Raw genomic sequence first — 8,164 nt, 5'->3', positions numbered from 1 at the left:
AAGGCAGTTTGTAGATACCCTTAGAGATAGGCATATTCCATGACTGTTCTACTCCATGGGCATTGACAACTGGGAAAATTGAGGCATGAATGGCTAGGCTTAAAAAGGATCTATGGCCATTAGCCTAGTAACTTCCAAAATATATCCACTAGTTGACCCTGTTTTTCCTGCTAGTTACACAAATGTTCTTTATGGCCATCTAGTCAAATGCAATGACCTAGCAGCCCTGTCAGGCTATATATGACAGAAGATTAAAAAATAAAGCATCCTGTTGGGTAGTAAATGTAGTAAAGTACACAACAAAAAGAAGAAACTATCTAAATTGCTAAGAAGGACTAGAACTCTCTCAGCATGAGAGAAGTATAAAAGAACTCACTAAGAAAGTGAAGCCACTATAAAGACTAACAAAACATCCCACGAACTGAAACTAGCAACTGCAGCAAAGAGTAACTAGAAGTCCTTCAGCTATGTCAGAAGACTAAGAAATGATTGACAACACTACTCAGAACATTTCTGCAATATTACTTCCCACTCCATCCCAAAAGATAGGGCAAACATCTCACCTGAAGCTTCATTGCCAAATCCAATCATCCATGAGTCACTCTCCCACCTAAAATTGCAAAGGATTGTCTTTAAGATGTTCTCAGGATCCAAAAGCACAAACTGTATAGGTCTGGATAACATACTAAGTGGTCTAATCAACAATGTCAAACACCCTTGCTGATCCCCTCTTTAAACTCTTCAACCTAAGGCTAGTTACAGGCTATATCCACAAATCATGGTGCACTGCTGTAGTGATTCCACAATGGCAGACCCCCTCATAGACCCTGTAAACCACAAACCCATTAGCCTTGTATGATCATAGGAAATAGAAGGCAACCAAGCCATGAGATCATTTATGCCTTGCCAATACCCACACCTGCATGAGTCTTAACATCGCTTGTGATATCAGAGACACACTAACCCACATTCATTGACTTCAGTATGGAATTTGCAAATATGTGTACTAGTTCACACATGAAGGTTAATCATAACAAAAGTGTTCTACCCACTGGGGAAAAAAGGATGGCAAAAGCCAAACTAAATTTCAGGTTATGTTCACATAAAATTAAATATCGAGCAAATACATTTCCAGGCCATCAAACTTACTAACAGGAATACACCAAAAGCATAAGACTGCTGTCAGTAAAGACCTCTTACCTTAAAACAGGAGGATAACAGTCACGACAAAACATATTACTACCCTACTGTCCAGCAAGGGACCTCCGCTCTAGTAATAAATTCTTACTACTCACAGGCAAGTCAAATAATGTTGCAGGAAACTCTCTCTACTCCCAATGTTGCTAAACTCTGGAATAGTATCCCCACATAAACAAACCTCTCTGGCAAACTCAATAGTTTTAAAACACTGCTTAAACAACTTCTGAACCAGTCCTGGCCCTGTACATGCTCATCATAAAGTTAAAACTTTCACTGTATGATACTCTCCAAATACTCACCTTAAACATAATATTCTCAACCTCTTACTGAATTGAAAAAACTGTTTTTATACATACCCTGCTGTGTACATTCCACTACATTGCATGTGTGCTCTTTAACTTCCACCGCCTAACAGTCTTACAGTGTATAAATGTAACTACCATTTGTGCATACATATAATTACTCTGTGCTTGACTGGAACTTGGTATAATTAAATATAAGCAAATGGAGCTTTTCTTCCTGTACCTCTGCTGAAAATGTATATTACCTAGTCAGACTTTCCTGGTAAACAAAGACAAATAATAAATAAAATACATTCCCTTCACACAGTATGCACCTTCAAAGAAACGTTGTACTTTTGCACGTTAATGTGCCTAAATGTGTGTGGGAGGGACTAAATAAGCTTCTCTTCAATCAACTAAATTAATAGCCATGACATATACAAGTCAGAAAAAACCTAAGCCAGCCCTGAAGAATAGACTCCTTTAATACATTTCTCTCATATGCTAAGAAAGGCAACTAAATTCCACTCCTGCTCTGCACTACAGGCAGAATAAGTAGATAACTTTGCTGAACACAGGTTAAAGACCATAAAATTAGAGACAAAAACTGTGGTTATATAAGTATATTAAGGTGCTCTCTTCATTAGATTCAAGACTCCACTTCCAGGCAGAAAGATTTGGGTAGCTCTACACTCCTGTTTGCCTTGAAACAGATTTCTTCCTTAAGCAAATTTGCCTTTTTATTTGCTTCATCCTACTCTCAGCAGTCTATCATAAATCAACTATACAGCAAAAAAGAAAAAGTTGTATTCCGTCTGCTATAATAATCTCAGTATATCTACAGTACACACAGTCATGGATAGCATGCATATCAATATTCGATGACTATATTCAGTGTCCATCAGTTAAACCTGTTAAATAATGCTTTACTCATCTCTTACATGTTATAACCACATCCCACATGTAATTCCTGTAGTTTGATATACAGTACCTTGGGAAATTTACTTTTTCACCACACACATGTACCCTACAAATCACCACTCTCATAAAAAGATCTACTACAAAAAGCACCACACTAGCCATCAGAAAATTAGATCAGTTTTGTTCTGCTAATCATGTTGGTCAAAATGGGCTACAATTCAGTTCTGATAAAAATACCTTTCAACTTCTTACCTCAAGAATTTCTGGACAAAGCCAGAAATAATGAGAAAGCAATGAGCCAAACAGGAACTGATTTTAAATGTTGCTTTTACTAACTTGAAAAGCAGCATGCATTTTATTCTGATGGATATAAAGTCTGAAACTGATATGTCTGCCATAAGTAATGGCAATTCTCAGTGATTTGTCAGAAAATACATACACACATTTTATGAGAAACAGAACAAAATATGAGGCAAAAATCTTAACTTTCTGAAAATCCAGACACTTCAGATGTATGAATGAAACAGATGTAGCACAACATCCAGGTAGATTTAAGAAGTATATTTACATCCATTCCATAATATTTAATGCAGGAAAATGCCCACTTCAGTTCAGAAGTATAATACAGCTCTGATCTGCAGCAGTACATTTGGGAAGAAAAAAGCTTGTCAACTAAATTTCCAAAAGAGTTGCACAAGAAAGTAAAGGACTGAAAGTGAATCTTGCCCAAATCAGCTACAAATTGTCATCCTGCTGCAGAGCTAGACACATGCAGAAAAAAAATCCCTTACAAAATGAAGACAGCTGCAACATTATTTAAAAGGGAAAGAAAATCTAAAGTCTACAAAAAAAATCTTACCACCTACAAGCCCATCTCCTGGTGTCAGCAATGGCAATCGACCAATTGCATGAGCTGTACCAATGTAAGACAAGGGAAAGCCACATCGAAGAACCAGGAAATCAATTTGATTTCTTGTGACTTTTCCCTACCTTCTGAATAGTGACAAATGACCACTTAACACCCTGCAATTGACAGGAGTGAAACAAAAAAAGCATGCAAATGCCCAATGTATTGCTTTGCAGTCTCAAGGCATTCTGTGCAGTGCACAATCATTTTTTCATCATTTTTTTTAAAACTGTGACGTCTTTCCCATGGGCAGGGGTGCCGGAAGCTACTGAAGGCTGGGGAACACAGGGCAACAAAGGCAGCTAGTGGTCTAAACCTGCAGTTTATTTATTTATTTAGTTTTCAAATTGTATATACTACCATAAAACTGAAGCATATGTGTGATATGAATGAGCTATCTATATAATACCAATATGAATTGCATAAAGGATAACTGCACAAAAAAATTAAGCAAAATTACAAATAAATGTTGAATCTGTTTGGTGTGTGATCATGTAGTAATAGCAGTACTGCCTATGTAGAACACCACTTCGGGCTATCCATTCCTTTAGCCCACTTTAAAGCCTGTATGAGAAGCCTACTTCACTGTAATGGAAGCATATGCAGTAGGAAGCATACTGCACAGAACAGTGTATGTATATGTATGTATACAACATACTGTTTTAGAGGAGTGGGGGTGGGGTGGGACATTGTACATGCAGGACATCGACATCTCATTTTTGACCTGTCTACATCTTCCATGTCATCCAGAGTAGTTATCTCCTCTGACATCACGAAGTACGAGTATGACCTAAGTGGTCGATGTATTGCTTCAGAAAACGCCTCCAGAGTAAAAAAAAAACTGGATCATGGTCAAATGTGGCCCCATGCAGGGTAATAAACCAGGTTCCCACCAGTCATACCTTATGTGTCTGCCTCTCTCCAGTTACCAAATAACACTTTTCAAGCATAGAAGTTTACATACTGTTTTACAAAAGACATGCATCTGGAGCATTTCTCCCCAGGCCTCCTGTGAAAACTGGCTTTGTTCCAAGTCAGACTTTCCAGGTAAACAAATGTTAAATAAATAAATAAAATTCTTTACTTTTACCATTATCACATATACCTGGATTTCATTTAAATTTTTTGTTTCAAATATTGCAGCAAAAACACTAACAGGCTTTTTCTTAGCAAAACAAAGCACTCTCACATTGAAAACAGATTTAGCATGAGAAACAGTAAACATCTAGACTCTCTTATCTTGAAACCAATGATGACTGAAAAATGCATCCGGTAGCCCATTAAACTACAAGAGACATACCGAGATTCACGGTCAAATTACTTGCAGTGAAGAAATAATTATCAGCTATGTGAAGTGTGCAGGAACTGACAAATGCGTAATGTATTTGCTAACAGTCTGAAACAGTCTGGTAAACCCAAGTGTCACTTTTCAGGGACAGCCCAGGAACACTGGCAAAGTGGCTTGGTCAAAGTCACACAATAGACAAATGAAGGCAGAGGGAATCAAACCCTGCACTATAGGAAGCAGCTCTAACAGCTCACAGCCGTACTCATCTAAGTAGCAGACAAATTGCTGTATTCAAACAAAATGAATTTCACAACGCATGCCTGCAAGAAACAAGCTAAATTATAATGTATTCAAGTTAAAATATTAAAATGAAACTCATTCAGTCCTATTTATTCACAGCAAAATAATAAGCACACTATCAACAGTCATCAAAAAAGAAAACCAAGGTTCATACCTTAAGAAAATGGCTAACAGGATGAAGCTCCTGTTTATTACAATCAAGTCCTTTATTTACACTATGAATACTCCAAGATGCAGAAACCAGGTATATATATATATATATATATATATATATATATATATATATATATATATATAATGTGTGTGTATAGATGTATATGTATATAAATACAGATATACATATTTGTATATCTGTATTTATATGCATATAACACGCATACACGTGTGTGTGTGTTTTATATATATATATATATATATATATATATATATATATATATATATATATATATGTGTGTGTGTGTGTGTATTTATGTGTATCCAGTTATGTGACATAAAGAAAAAAATAAGCAAACAATCCACCAGTTCTAGCTAATAGGGAAACTAAAATATTTCAAACCCCTTTACAGGCTACAGCCACTCCTTCAAACTACAGTTCTTCAGAAAAATAATTAAGTAAAGTTAGACAAAAAAAAAAAAATAAAACAGAACAGCATTATGTCTGTTTACTGCCCTACTGCCTAATCAACATGGCCTAAAACTGAACAAAACAAATCAACATAAGCTTCATGGCCACTGTTTATCTTCATTAAATTAAGGAACAATTGAATTTGTTCCGGGCATACACTAGGGAGAGAAATGAAGAAGTAAAAATAGTCTTATGCAATTTGTGATTCCTTTTTTTTTTGTGCAGTTCCAGACAGAAATGGATAACTCAGAACTTGCCTATTTGTTAAGTAAGCCATGACACAACATAAAGGGCAGACGATAAACTTTCAGTTACCATCACCGAGGCAGTCGGTTGTTAGCACTATTGCTACAAAGAGTCTATACATTCCTTCCATTAAGAGGCAATTACTCCCTGTTTCTATGTTCTCCTTGCTTACAAGATGCAAATATCAAATGATACAGATACAGTCTCAGTCGCGGTTGCAGTTGCGGATCCGGTTGCTGCTCTATTTCCATCATGTGGTTCTGCCTGTGGGGCTGATCCAATGTGGTAGGTGAGGGGTCAAGTTTTAGCAAATTATAATTTAAAGGGGCCAAAAAAAAGTTGCTCTTTCTTGACATTTTTAAAAATCTGTATTTTACAGAAAATACTAGTAATTTCAGTGATATACCCTCAACAGGGTCTGATTTTATCTTGTGTTTTCCTCTCCCTTGTTGGATGTTTGACTGTTCTGGTGAATCACTGAGGGTCAGTTACGGCGCTTTCTCCGTAAAACAGCTTAACAGGTAGATGTAGATGGTAAATTATTTACAGAGTTTTTTGGAAGCAGACAGCAGTCGTGCGAAGTTTGACAGCCAGTAATATGCATACAAGCAGTACATTTGGTATATCTTTCAATCGTTTTTTTTTTATTGTAACATGGTTAGGGCACATTTATGCATCTGTTACAAGTGGAGGGGCACACCACCCACGTGAAGTTCCAGCGCCCTTGCCCCTGGGGTCAAGTGCATGTTTGGTTTGCTACCCCCTTCTTTGCAAACTGTACTGAAGTGCGTACAGTCTGTACGCTTCCCGACGTCCCTGCATGTGTGTATATTTGTAGGATACAGCATTCTGAGGCCACATTCTCCTAATATAATATGCCTTGCCACACAGTATTAGGGATAGTGATGTTTCTGTCCGTAGGAGAGCCATGATAATGCATCACTCTACTATCCCTGTGGCATGTGCATTAGATGCATATCCCTGTAGTAGCATTGTTGGGATAGACAAGGGGTTGTATTGCAGTCCTGGTCAATGTGTGGTGGTGGGTATGTCAGAGTATTATCATAGGTTTCAGTGCATACAATATTCACTGTGGGGTGTGGGTGCAGGGTATACTGTCTTTACACCATGTTACCCCCAGTACATGTCCCATGTTCCACTGTTTGGGGACCACTGTCACCATCAGCCATACAGGTAACTGATAACACTATCCAGCATAGTTATGCATGTGCTGTGTGCAACCTATCTGTAACAGAATGGCCACTCTGACAAGGTTGTTCACACTGATAAGCCCAGGTCTCTCAGATGTGTTTATGACTGTTATGTGTTTGTCAGTGTGTATATGACAGTATGTCACACTATGTATTGTCCATAAACACAGTACATCCTCCATTATGATACTGTACAGGACTGGGGAAGTTCATGTAACATGTAACCTGGCACACATCTCATCCTAAAAGCTGTGTGGTGTACGCATTTAAGGCCACACACATCAGTAGCACTACATACCTAGGTAGGGGTTCTAGTCACAGTTTTGCCAAGTAAAAGTATGTGTGTGTGTGTGTGTGTGTGTGTGTGTGTGTGTGTGTGTGTGTGTGTGTGTGTTAGAATCTACTTACATTTGCAGAATATACATGTCCCAGGAGGTCAACTGTCAGATAGCTGCCTGGCAACTGATAACATTTCACAGGTATCATCCTGTGGAAATACATTCCATCAAAACTAGTGGTAGATGTGTAAATGCCCTCTTCCCCACTGTATAGGTGTACAGTGATACTGGGATTGGTATATATAGCTGGGTGTGGCTCTTTTGGACACAGCCACCATCATTGAAGTTACTGTTGAGTGTATCCCCCACTTAGCTGGCTGTAATACTCTACAGTTCATGTTAACAGGTTAAGTAGTTGTCTATCACACTATCTGCAGTTCTACAGCACCTCACATCTTCCAAAGGGTAGGGCTGTGCCACCCATACCAGCACACCTATGTTTACCAAGTTGAGGATTGCACTACATTGGGGAAGGGGACATATACACTGCCAGTACCATTGTCAATGGCATTAAACTAGCAGACTGCTTATTTCCCAATGTGTTGTTGTGCCTATTCTGTCTTGGTGGAATTACATAGGCTAAAATGGGTTCCTTGCACAGGTACATACATCTATGTGTACAGTATTCTCTGTGTATTGCATCAACACCAAAGCCTGTGTGTGTGTGTGTTATACACAAACATGTGGTGTGTACCACCCAGTACACTTACCATTGTCCACTGTAGAAGGGTTGCTGAGATCAGCCACCATCCACTCACCTGTATACACCCCCAGACCTATCAGCCATGTGGCACATGCAGTAACTGTTATACAGACCTGTGACATGTGTACACCTGTACCCAGGATA

The sequence above is a fragment of the Protopterus annectens genome, chromosome 2.part0 (assembly GCF_019279795.1).
Source record: "Protopterus annectens isolate FY-2018-M chromosome 2.part0, PAN1.0, whole genome shotgun sequence".
Classification (NCBI taxonomy): domain Eukaryota; kingdom Metazoa; phylum Chordata; order Ceratodontiformes; family Protopteridae; genus Protopterus; species Protopterus annectens.
This window is presented reverse-complemented; position numbering follows the sequence as displayed.